Below are 14,089 nucleotides of genomic sequence, written 5' to 3' on the forward strand. Positions count from 1 at the left end.
ATAAAAAGTAATATTTCTTTGGTATCCTAGTTACACATTAAAAAACATAAAAAAACACACCATTTTCTCAGGTCAGCACCTCTTTCACCCGAAGGCTTCTCTATCACACGAACCCTAAAACCATAGAATCTCACCTTCACCACCGTCAAAATATTAAAATCAAGAATTCTTAAATGGGTTTCAACAAAGCCGTCTGATCTTCTTTGAAGATTAAATCAACCGAGTTGATGGTGTTGATGATGACTCTGGGGACTTTGAAATTGCTGATGCGAGCTCCACCATCAGAGGACTATTATGCGTTGTATTGACATCAGCGGTGTCCTCCTTATAAAAAGATACCTAGAGGTCAAACTCTTTTTTAGTCGGACCATCTTCAACTATGATGAAGATGGTTCAGCTATTACCATATTGATGTGTCGCATGATGCATGTTCTTTCTTTGTCAGAAGTCAGATCCTCATGCAACAAAGGTAGGGCTGCTCCTTTTTCGTCTTTGGGGGTTTTTCTTGAGACTGATCCTGACACTTTTGATGTTTTTGTCTTTGCTTTTGCTCTAGCTCTTTTTTTGTTTTTATCAGATATGTTTAGCGGTTTGGGAGTCACTTTCCCGTTGGTAAATGCTGCCATTAGCGCATCTTGAAGTTGCTTTCATTCTTTGGTATCGTGTTCGTTTGCCTTATGATCATTGCAGAATTTGGTCCCATTGTAGGTCTGAAGGGTTGGTTCTTCTACAAGTGCATCCCAAAGGTTCCACGGTCTATCAGCAGCTACTACAGCTGAGAATCATTTTCCGGTTCTCGGTGATGGAATAGACAATTATCTTCCTATCCTTTTTGTCGTAGGAAGTATGTTGTCTAGGTTCCTGATAAGCATCAGCTGATTTCTCTACTAGCATCTTCGTCGCGTTATGTTTTATTATGAAAGAATCTTTGTCATCTTCCATATTGATAAAATTGGTTGCACAATGAAGGGCATCCTCTAGTGTCATGGTTTTCTTGATGTACAGGTTGGCTCGAAAAGGAGAATTTATCCAAGGTGCGTTGCACAGAGCTTCTATTGATGTGACGTCTGAAACGTGCACTTTGGAAACTAGTTTCTTGAATTTCTCAATGAATTCCCATAGCCCTTCTTTAGGACCTTGAGACGCCTTCCATAGATCGGTTTCTGAAACTCCTTGTCAGATGAACATATAGTAATGTTTGAGGAACTCTTTTGACAGGTCGCTGAAGTTATCGATGGAGACCTCGGACAATCCAGAGAACCAGGTATGTGCCGGTCCGTTGAGGCTTTCTACAAAGAGCTTACAGTATATGGCATCCTTCTCCTCGTAGTATGATTGGCTCTGCTGAACGCATTCTTATGATCACTAGGAATGGAGTTTCCTGAGAAGAATGGGATTCTTAGCTTGTCCGTATGGTGGATCTTAATGTTAGTGATTTTTTGGTAAAGGGGTTTATAAGGGTGTAGAAAAGACACGTTTGAACTCGGGAGCCAAGCTTGTTACTTTATATATTCTTGAAGTGATAACATGCATTGTGCTCTGAAGTACGTCAATCTACTTGTTTGTTTCATGATCAGCTACATGAATTGTAGGGTTATCGATTCGAAAGATTTGTCTTCTTGTTGTCTTAGGATAGGTGTCATTGGAAGCAGATGGTGCAATGGCAGCACTGATGACATTAAGGCACTCATTAGTTGCTTTGTATGCTGCGTCTTGTTTAGCAAGACGTTCCATCATATTTTTCATCATCTCCATCATGTTGGAGTTATCTATAGCCATAAGTGTTCTTCTTATGCAGGTAAGATAGTCACCGGTTCATATTTAATATTTCTTTTCATTGCTTTCTAATTCCCCCACAGGCGGCGCAAATTGGTTAATCTGAATTTGGCATGAACTCAATGGTGAATCATTTGAAAGGGGTTTATTGATTGATCAAGAGACGAATTACAAAAGAAAAGACTAAGTTTCTGTGAAAAGATGATCAACTCGGCAAGAACAAGATAAATTATGAACTCTAATCTTGTAACAAGAAGTGTGTGTTTGTTAATAATGTTTTCTCGTCTTCGTTATTCTCTTTTTTTATAGCCAACTATTTTGCTTTCGTCTCAAAATCAACATAACCTTTGACCACTTCTTGACCAAATTGGTCGAGTTCAGTGTACTTGACTTTGTCTTAGGATCCATCTCCAACAAATGGGTTATTGATAATTTCACTTCTATAAATCAGCTACCATCTATGTTGGTTGATGCTTTCTGCAACGAAACATATTACATTGAACATAAAGATGGTTCAACATCAAGGAAAAGTTGTTACAATGGTTCTTATTAAACTGATGAGAAAGTATAAATCCGAAGTAACATAAGAGTTTTTCTTTGATATTCAGCAAAAAAATATCCATAGAAGTCATTTTGAAGCAAATCTTTTCAAGATTTCTTGATAAAGGAATAATTGATATATTTAAAATAGAATAGGGACACATGGCAGAAATAAGACTTGTCTATTAGTTACGCTGGAGCAATACCAACATCCAATCATGAGTTGACATGTGACAGTCAACGAGGAAAGAAAGAATGAGTTACTTAATAAGACATTTTTATTTTTTTTACTGCGTAAATAGACACATTCTGCTTTTAACATACAATTCATGAAACCAAAGAAATGTTTTGACCATTATGCCCTACAGTTAAGTGTAGTAGTTCACATGTACTCCAGTATCCACCACCATCACGACCTCCGCCACTGTATCCCCCACCGTCAAGTCTTCCACCTCCATTGTATCCAACACCACTGATGTATCCACCTCTGCATTCACCTCCACCTCCACCACCACTGTAACCACTTCCGTATCCATAACCACCCCAACATCTACTCCAATAACCACCGCTACCTTCGTAACCCCCATTCTCACGTTTTCCATCTCCATCTCCTGGTTCTTTTTGCATGTCAGAATCTGTTTGAGTCTTGAGGGCTTGTCGGTTCTTACCAATAGGTGTGTTTGACGGAGCAAATTATCACAAAGAAGATTGGATTTTTTTGGGTGTTCACAAAATCAATTGTATTGAATTGTTTTCTTTGGGGGCGAGAGATAATGGGGTTAGGGATTTCACAACACAATTGGAAAAGTGCTTTTGTTTTTACATTTTTTTACATTTTTTTTTCTTAGAATCTCATTTTTTCATATAGTAAAACTCCAATTCGATACGCAAAAGGGAAAACGAAGACTAAAATCTAGTCTCCGAGAGCAACAATACTACACTGAAATGGGAAACATGTATCTACAAAAACACAATAAATCCAAACTAAACCCTAGATCGAATCAAATCAAAGCGCATGCTTCTCGTCGAAGATGCAAATAGAACAGGGTCTCCAGATCAGGTGGATAAAGTAACAGTTCCTCACCACCATTGATTTTTTCCGCGGCGGCAGATGACAAACCAACGACATCGGAATCCTATACTTGGTGCTTCTCGGCGTTGTACACCCTTCCTCCACCATCTCACTCGTCCTCTCCACCACCTCCTCCGCTTTTGATTTTATATTTTAAAATTCAAACTATAAATCAATAAAAAGAATAGTAATAAATGTTTTGGTGAAGTGTGTACATGGTTGAAAGGTATATCTGTCAAACACCACATGGAAAGTGTGTAAAATAATAGAACAAAAATGGAAGGATAAAATAATATACTAATAGTACAGCAAAAAAAGTATGAAACTAAACTACTTTCTACCTTCTAGTTCGCTTTAATTGTCCACCAGAAGGGCTTTATGGGAAGGGAAATAGTTAAAGTAAGGGAAAAAGTACTCCTCAGTTTCAAAGTATGTAAACATGCAAGAAAACATAGAAAAGTAACATGATACGTAAACAACTATACTTTTTTTGCTGTACTATTAGTATATTATTTTATCCTTCCATTTTTGTTCTGTTAATTTTTTGTTGTTGAAATATATATAGCTAATTTATTTGATATAATAAATTGTAACTTTTTATTCTCTATATTATAACATCCAATTTGATATATAAATTTTTAATTTTAATACTGAAAATATATGTATCTGAAAATTGTGGACGTGGCCAAGATTTGTGGTCAAGTAGTTTTGTGGTTATGGTCAAGTAGTTTTATGGTTATATATGTTCGATTTGAATTGATTGATAGATGTGAACACATAAAACTGGTCAAGCAATATGAAATTTTTGAACAGTGGTAGTAGTGATAGTGTAGGTTATGGAGATGTGGATCCGATGGTTAGAGGATATGAGCTTCGAAAAGGGGAGATGTGGATAGAGTCGGCGTGGTCATGAATAGCAGATGAAAATGACCAAAGGTGATGCGGTCATGGATCGTCTTTCGGGATTTTTATACGGTGGCCTCCGCTGCGACGAAAGGGGATCTCCGTCAATTACTACCGGAGGTTCAGAATTAAATTGGAAGAGGTAGGTTCAGATTCGTCATACCTTAAAGAAGATCAGACAACTTTGTTGAAACCCAGTTAAGAATTCTTGATTTTCATATTTTGACGGTGGTGAAGATGAGAATCTATGGTTTTAGGGTTCGTGTGAAAGAGAAGCCTTCGGGTGAAAAAGGTCCTGTCCTAAGAAAATGATGTGTTTTTTATGTTTTTAATGTGTAACTAGAATACCAAAGAAATATTACTTTTTATATTTTTTGATGAGTAACCAAACTGGTTATGGTCTTAGAGGCAATTGAAAGAACAGAGCAAGGAAAAGTATTGCACATGGCCAAAGTATGCCAACGTGTTATATGTCCAAGTAAAAGTATGTCTACACGTAAATTTATCAAAATTATTAGCAATCGTTTTCTAGTGCATTGCTTTTTGGTATGGGTTGACAATCTTTGTTATATGTAAACTGGAAACAGTTATTCAAATCCTAATCTGATTAATAGTTTTTGCCAATTAGCAATAAAGACATGCCCTGTTTAAAATGCTTAAACATGTTTTAATCAGATCTGCTAAAACTCCATCTATATCTAACTTCTATCAACCTAAAACAGAAATTTTTAAAAACAATTTGTGAAAACTACTAATAGCAATGAACGAGAAAAGAAGTAAAAGCTATCATTCAGTGACAAAAAAAAAAGCTATCATTAACCTGACGGACCAATCAATATGTACTTTTACAATGAACGAGAAAATAAGTAAACATGTTTTTAAAAACAATTTGTGAAAACTACTTATAGCAATGAACGAGAAAAGAAGTAAAAGCTTATCATTCAGTGACAAGAAAAAAAGAAGCTATCATTAACCTGACGGACCAATCAATATGTACACTTACAATGAGTGATTCAAAAGCAAAAGACTCTTAATGTCTTCATTGCAATACCTAAAAGTCTAAATAGAATCGTAACCAATCAAATTCAGTTTTTTCTATTTCCATATTCCCATACCTGTAGTCAGTTAAACCAAGAGTTTCCTCCTCCATAAACTGCACAAAGACAAAAGAAAGAACCTATCATATGTACCCACGCACTAGCCGAAAAGAGCTCTCATTAATCTGCCATAAACAGATAGTTCAAGTCCTCCACGGTGAGATGAGACTGTCTGCTTCCCTTTTCATCTTCACCAAATGCAGAGGCCACCATCATTCTCTTCTTTTGCTGCATTGACAAAACTTGTTCAGAGATCAGTTGCGAGAAATGTCTTGAAAGGCTTACTGAGAAATAAAAGAGAACCAAGTCAACCAATTCCACATGCCTGAAGGGCTAATATGCGATCTTCCACTGTATCTTTTACTGTGAATCGAACCACTGTTACTGGTCTTGTCTGTCCTATGCGATGTGCTCTATCAATAGCCTGATCCTCGGTTGTTGGGTTCCACCACAAGTCTAGCATTAGAACATGACACGCTGCTACCATGTTCAGTCCGAGACTAGCAGCCTTGAGTGACATGATCATTACAGTAACCTACAAAGTCAATCAATCAACAAATAATATGTCTTGGCATATCATAACAAACAAGCCAACCCAAATCTTCAAGATTTCATTAACTGCAATGTATATACCTCAGGCAGAGTGTTGAAATCTTGCACTGCTTTATCTCGAGCAGCAACTGACATTGTTCCATCGAGCCTTCTATATTGAATTCCCGATCTTATAAGAGAAGCTTCAAGTAGGTCCAGCATTTTTGTCCACTGAGAAAAACAAATGGCCTTTTCTCCAACAACCTTAACTGGAATTACAGAAAGATTCGAGTCCCCTGATTTTTGAGAGATCTGATTCATATATGTCGAATCCTGCGGTCTAGCAAGTGACTGTAAGATCTCCAGAGCAGCCTTGATTTTAGATGACTCATATGGAAGACCTTCAGAACAAGGGTCAACAGTCTCGACATGAACAACTGATGAGGCACTATCATGCATGGAAGGCACAGTAGCAAGTCTGCTATTGCAGTTTATATTCGGGCATAGATTATTATCGCCCGTAAGGCACTCATAAAAGCACTGCTTACAGAAAAGGTGACCACAGACTGACACAACAGCATCCTCAGGTGAATCCTGCAGGTAAAGTAGAGAGATAGATTAAAAACTAGTCGAGATATCTATAGTATGGTTTGACAGCAAGACATAAGATAACAACTCAAGGATCTGCATTTTGATTTTTAACATTCACTCATGCTTCAGGACTTCCCTTTTACATTCAACAGGAAATAAAAAAAGGAGAAAACAAGTAGTCTGATAATTAACTAGACAAAAGAATCTTACATTGCAGATACCACAAATTTGCAATGAAGCTTCTGATAAATTCTCCTTCTTAGCTAATCCGAGCGAGGATTCCCAAGTAAAACTGTATTCACCTTTAACGAGAAGAGGGTGATCACAAGCTTGGTGAAGACGCAAGAGCATCAACAAAATTTTTACATAATTTTGCTTTACTGTCCCGGCTTCTTTATATTCCTGATAAAAGAATAGAAAACTTCAAACATTGATATGGGTAAATAAATTTGTAAGAGCATAACAACACACAACTCATGGTATATTGCGAAAACTTATAAGCAAACAAAAACGTAGTCCACCCTCCACATAGGGACATACATAGTAAACAAACATACCTGGAATTGATCACGAGATGTGTGCTCTAAGTTAGAGTAGAAATCACGTTCCTCCTCAGTGAATTCAACTTTTCTCAACTCAATGGACTTAGGAGGTAAAGAGATTATGGGTTTCCCGTCAATAAGTGAACCTAATGTGTTAACCAGTTAAAACCCATAAAAGACAACCTTAGATGAAAATTAAAGCAATTTTGCTTCAATATCAGCAGTAGACTGACCTTTAGTTCGGCGAAGCATCACTGTTTTAAGGATAGCCTGCAGCTTCTGATATCCTTTCACCAGGGTCTTAGCTACAGGGTTCTTAATTGAGTTACAGAATAAAATGTAGGAAGAATAAGGATCATATTTGAGAAACCGAAAGTAGCTGTAGAGATCATCGATTGAATTCTGGATTGGAGTACCAGACAAACACCACCTCCGTTTAGCACGAAGGCCCCAGCATGCTCTTGCAACTTGGGTCTTGTGATTTTTAATGCTCTGTGCCTCATCCAGAACAACTCTGAACCAGGAAATTTTGCAAGAGCGCCCGACTAAGCCTCAACCGATGCGCGATCAAGACGTTTCTTCTTCTTTGAGCTCTTCTTTTGAGAATCGGGAGGATATTTCCTTTTCTTGTTTGGGCAAAGGCCAGCAGCTGAACCTTCACCGTTACGTACATCATCCTTCTCTTCATCCTCATCATCAACAAGAGGCTGCTTTGGCACTTCCATGCTCACAATAGAATATGTGGTAACCACAACATCATATTTTGCCAACTCATGAGGATCCTTTGTTCTTCTGGACCCATGGTATACAAGTACAGAGAGATTCGCTTCACTAGTTACCTTCTTGCGCAATTCATCACCCCACTGTCGCATAACACTAGTGGGACAGACAACAAGCGTTCCAGCAGCTGGCCTCCCCTTCACCTTACCCACACAATTTCCAACAACTTCCTCGCTCCTTCCATTGGGTTTTGAGGACGCACATTCTCCACCCTCGCTTTCTAAGTCAAAAAATTGTTTCTTGATACTCTCTTCACATGCTCGGGAAGGTGTAGACCGTTCCTTTAGTATGAGTGCTATGGTGGAAATTGTCTTCCCAAGTCCCTGCAGAAGAAAATTAAACCAAGATACAAAAGGAAAACATTAAGAAACTTGACAGAATTTTAGCTTCATGTTTGTTAACCACTGACATGAAAAAGGTCACAACAAAAGACAATAACCTGATCATCTGCAAGAATTCCTCCCGAACAGGGGAAGCCAGTTGTCTCCTTATTGGCCATCCATGACAATGCAATTCGCTGTTGAGTAAGAATTATGAAAGAGCCAAAGTAAGTATATCCACTATCATTAACCAAAACAAATAACCTTCAAGCTGAAAAATCCTATCAACTGAATAGTATTCCATTCCTCATTTCTGGGCCAAATTTCCACAGGTAAACATACAGTACGTTCAGAAAGTACACGAGGCCATTAATTTCTCAGCGTGTGTTTTTGGACATCTACAGGGAGTGTTTGAATTTTGATAGTTTCGTACATACCTGATGTCTCATAAGCCGAACTGCCAAGACACCGTCAGGAAGACTTGCTTCAGCATTAGGCAGAGAGAGATCCTGTCATATCAGACAATGTCAGTAGACCTAATGAGTCTGAGGTTAAACCAAGAATAAAGGCTAATACGGAACTGTCATTAATTGCAATCTTGCGACACATCCAAATAACAGAAGACCATCAGGAACCTTAATACATAAAACATTCTTAGCTAAATCATGTGCAGAGTTGCAGAACATATTTTTAACAGAAATAAATATATAGTCGGTGCCTGTGAGAGTCAAACAGAGTCAAAAGCTGCTAACCTGCAATGCAGCTTGATAGATCATATTTTCTTTGTTTGACTGGAGTCTCGTGCCTCCAGGTTGATTAAAAGTATGAGGACTAGAAGAATATTGTGAAGAAACCACCGGACTTTTCATAGCTAGAGGTCGATATGGGTTTGCAGATTGACCATTAGTTTCTATTATGCAGACGTCAGAATCATCATCACTGTCAGATATATATTCTGATGAAACAATTTGAACTGATTCAAAGCTTCCATTTGAGAAATTATAATCACTGCTCCTTGCTTGAATATGTTCATGGTGTCCTTGTTGTATCGTAGAGTTTAAATACCCATTGATCTGTGTCGCCGGGCTCGGATCTGCTGCAACATATTGCAAACATGCATTTGAATCATAAAATTTATTGGAGTTGCCACTGTCTTGACTAGGGAAACTAGTTTGCTGTGCCATAAATGCGAATCCTTCTTTGATGTATGTTCGATAGGACACTGAACAGCCAGATGCACCAGACCACCAATGGCTGGTTTCCCCAGGTGCATAAACAGGGTCCATAATACTTTCTTCCTTCCGAACTGAACTGTAAACCACTTTCTCTGATTCAGCCTCTGGCTTAACCTTCACACGGGCAGCTTTACCATCAGCTAAGTGACTGTCAAAATCATTGTAAGGTTTGCCACAGGGAAGCGAAAATGAAGGATTACTTTCACACTTGAAACCGATCCCTCTGGCACCGGAGAAATCAACAACAGGTTTCCTGTCTAAAGATCCGCTATCTACTCTCCCGTGTCTATCAAAAATCACCCGGGTGGCATCATCCGACTGACATTCACTCACTCCACTATCAGCATCATTCACAGCTTCTTCTTTATTGGGAAAGAACTGAAAGGCAAAATTGGGGGCATGTTCTGATGACGATGCACTTGTGTTGTAGCAATTTTGTGCAGAAGAGAGACCGTTATCGGCACCGTCGCTGAGAGAATTGGACTCGCAACAAAAACCAGACATGGTAGATGAATTATGAGCAGCTCCATATCCAGGAACTTCCTCGAAAAACGTTGTGGGGCTGCACGACGTCACTGCCATATGATGTAACATCAATGACGAATATGGAAATTAACAACAGGTAGATGAAATTTTTAGAAGATAAAGTGCATACATTTGGAAACAGTTATCACATCATCGTGATTGGATAGAGTGTCAACGTTACAGTTCACGGGATGGAAGGAGACGTTGCCAGCATGGTCAGAGAAACAAGTATTGTATCTGTCCATGGAACCAGACGATACACTACTAGTCATCTCAGATTGAGCTACAGGATGCCCATCCTGGCTCACTGGAAACCAATCTTTAAGACTTGCAGAGAAAGTACGAGCAGGTGAAGGACTAAGGTCAGGTTCATCAAATGTCAAGTTATATGAATCCCGAGAAGGTAACCAATCATCAACCATCTGAGTTCCTAAATAATAATAAAAAAAAAAGTCATTAAATATAGAAGTAGCAAAACACCATTGAGTTGATATGATTTAGAGCAACTAACCATTTTGCAAGTGTGAATTCTTGAGCTCGTCAGGAGAAGAAGCAGCTGGAGATGAATTATCTTGGCTACCCTAAAGAAAGTCACTCAAAAGTTTAGTTTCAATTTTTTTTTTTTTTTTTTGAAACACAATATTTCTTTTTTTTATAAAAAAGAATCCTTTAATCAACAAATAAGCCACTAGACCATCTACTATTTATCAGCATTCAAATAAAAATACAAAGTCGATGTTTGTAATGCAATTGAAGTCTGAATTTTCGAAATTCTCAAGCTCCCTACCTCAGCAGAATCGGGCTTCTCATCTAGAATCCGATAAATCGTTTTGATGTCAATAGAGAGATCCTCATCTTCGTCTTCAAACTTGAAACCACCATCAAAATCATCAGGAGGAAACCCATCTCCAACGGCAAACACTGAACCATCACGAAAAAAACCCTAAATCGGAAAACACGGAACGAGAAATCAACAGTCACGCGGAATTATCATCCTAGAGAACTAATCAATCAATCAATCTTGTAGATCCGGAGATTCAAAGAAGGCTTGAGAATATTGGTTCTTAAAGGGGACGGGAATTTTCGAGGAAAGGTAGAGAGAGAGCAGTTAGTTGGGTCGGTCTATAAAAAACGAGACTTTTCTCACGACCCCGACGGACGGTGGTTGCTTTCTTTTTTTGGCTTTCTCCCAATTGGAAAAGGTAGAGAGACTTCTTCACACTTAAATAAGGATCGGTCCTGCAGATCTTTTCTTGCTTTGTTTATTTATTTTTACATTTTTTATTTTATTTTTATTTTATTAATAATGCATAAAGCATGGTTAATAATAAATAGTGGACCGTCCGGGCATTAACATTAATATTAAATTTATAATTACATATTTACAAATTACAACTATAATTTATGTTACATGCATGTGGTTAATATGAAAGATTCGATGTTACATATTAATATTTATACTATGTTCATATGAATAAAAAATACATTAAAACGTTAAGATTAAAAATTTCAGTGTTTCGTATAAACAATATGAGTTATGGAAAATACAAAGTACCTTAAGTCCATAAAGTAGAGAAACCAGACATTAAGACCAAGGCTTCGAGTTTGTCTAGATTAAGGTAAAACCCACACATCATATAAGATCATATTTCCCATGTTTTGAGCGTCAGATCATCATGAAAAGTGCTCTCGATTTTCGTAGCACCAAAAAAATTTCAGTCTATTGAAAGCACTGTCCCATTAGATTCCATCTGTTGATTGTGCAAAACTACAAAAGAGTCAATCAAAATTCCAAAAACATTGTAATCTCCATGAGAGAGGAAAGACTAAATAGGAATATAGATAGATAGATACTCACAAATGATTTGCTCTAGCACTCCTCATAACCTCATCAGAATTCAAATATATCTCACGGAAGAACTTGTTCAAAGCAGCGTCTTCTTCAAGCTTATCATCCTTCTATTCTTCTTCATTTCAGCTTCAAGCTTGTCATAGTCCTTTACTTTCTTGGAAGAACGATAAGCCGGTCTCATTGAAACCTCTGCAACATTACACAAACAAATAATATAAATTTTAAAATGTCAAGAGTTTGTAATTCAAACTTCTCATCAGGTGAAACTAAATAAAAAGAAAAAAGAAAGTAGAAAACTTGTTTAAGAAATTCGGGTCTGGCAAAACTGCTGGTTGTTTGCCATGTTCAAGAGAGGCCCATGTGATTGTCTCTGCTTTTAAAAGATTTTTCTTAATTTTGGTTGATATTACTTCATATCTGCACTTCACTACTGCTATCTGAATACACACCACAAGGAAAAAAGGTCAATACAATGTGTACTACTCATAACATGGCATTGTTTGAGTTTAAAAAGACTGTTTGGTACTATCTAATAAAATGTATCATTTATATCTGATAAAACGTATCTTTTAGATACATAACTCTTTGGGCTGCTTATAACTTAAGCATGATTATTTTGTTAGTTCAAAAAGTTAGAGTTCAAAAGGTTTAAAAGAACTGATTGGTACTATCTAATAAAATGTATCCTCTAGATGTCAATTATCCAATTACATCTATAAACCAATTACCTTTCCCAACAATCTCGGTTTGAGATGATACGCTTTCTCTCTTGGAACATCAGTCACAATACTCAGATGCAAAATCACTAATATAATTGACACAATTTACATAGAAGTGTTTATCATGGAGGTGTGTTCTGAGAATGCATTATGCTTCAAACGATCACATTTAACACTAATCTTAAACATCAGAAAAATATAATTGAGAAAAAACAAATATTTCACGCATAACCTCAATAAAAAAAATCAGCCATGAACTATAAAAGAGAGATTTGAATTACTTGAGATTTATTATCATTGGTTTCATTGTAACAGCATAGATGATTTACGGTTTCCTTCTCTAAGCCATGAGTCAGAAAAAAGGTAATTCTAATAAAAATATTTAAAGATGTAAACAATCTCCAAAAGATAACAAATTATATAATTGATAGGACAACGTCAATGAGTTTCAAAGGTTCTAAAAAGCTTTGAGATTACCTTTCGCTCTCAGACGTACCGAAGAGGATCACACACAATAAATAAATTGCACTTGATTAGCATACACATCTTATATTATATTCTTGATAAGTGATTTAACTTTATAAAAAAAAGAATTACCTTTTTCGAAAGGGATGATCAGTTTCTGGATAAACAGAGTCGTCTCTTTTTGTTAGTTGAATCACTACTGATGCAAAAATATAGATAGAGATACAACATGGAGAGGAAGAGAACAAAAATAAACGGAGAAGAAGAATTCCCCATAAAAATACCAGTAATGGTGTTCCCGTCTATGAGTTACTTATTGATTATCATACACCTGCGCAAGATCACAAAAGTAGAATTTAAATTAGAATGATTAAAAACATATGAAAACTTAAAAGATAGATGAGTGAAACTAATGGGGGTGGCGTGATATTTATATACCAAGTTAGTTTAAGTTTCTAAATGACCTAGTTTAGCTATGAGATAGAATATCTTTTAATAAATTTTAATTCAGCTATGAGATAGAATATCTTTTAATAAAATTTTAAAGATATTCTCGTTATAATATATACATAATTTTGGTAACTCAAATCTTGCTATATATATATTTAAATATTCAATGCATGATATTAGAATAAGAAGATATCTCGTGAGTTGATTGCAACTGGTTTTTGATAAAACAAATCCCACTATAAGGATTTAAATAATAGATAATAAGGAAAGAAAAATGAATTTTAACGTTAAAACCCCTCAACTAAGTTTGTTTTGGGTAAAAAAACTCAAACTAAGTATTTAACGAAAAACCCCCTAAACTAACTTTATTTACTGAAATAAATTCTAACAGATCATAATTATCATTACTACCAGTAAATCTTTAGTTTAGGGGTTTCTACACTAAGTAAACTTAGTTGAGGAATTTTACCATTAAAAATGAAAAAAAATCAAAATATTGTAATAGGAGGATAAATTTTCAAAATACATTTTATAAATTAATGTATAAGCTTCTATAAATGACTTGGAACCTCTTATAATAATTTAAAACATCTGATAAGCCAATATACATAATTTTATAAATGTATTTATAATTTTATAAATGATTTATAAAGCATGCATTGAATTATTAGACATTGATAGTTATTATGAT

At 36.3% G+C, this 14,089-nt stretch overlaps 2 pseudogenes; both read right to left on the bottom strand.

The window, feature by feature from the left end:
• Positions 1-290: 290 nt before the first annotated feature.
• LOC106430411 lies at positions 291-3,636 on the bottom strand (annotated as a pseudogene).
• A 1,600-nt stretch (positions 3,637-5,236) lies between these two features.
• LOC106430431 lies at positions 5,237-11,273 on the bottom strand (annotated as a pseudogene).
• Between the last annotated feature and the right edge of the window lie 2,816 nt (positions 11,274-14,089).

The sequence above is a fragment of the Brassica napus genome, chromosome A3 (genome assembly GCF_020379485.1).
Source record: "Brassica napus cultivar Da-Ae chromosome A3, Da-Ae, whole genome shotgun sequence".
In the NCBI taxonomy this organism is placed as follows: Eukaryota; Viridiplantae; Streptophyta; class Magnoliopsida; order Brassicales; family Brassicaceae; genus Brassica; species Brassica napus.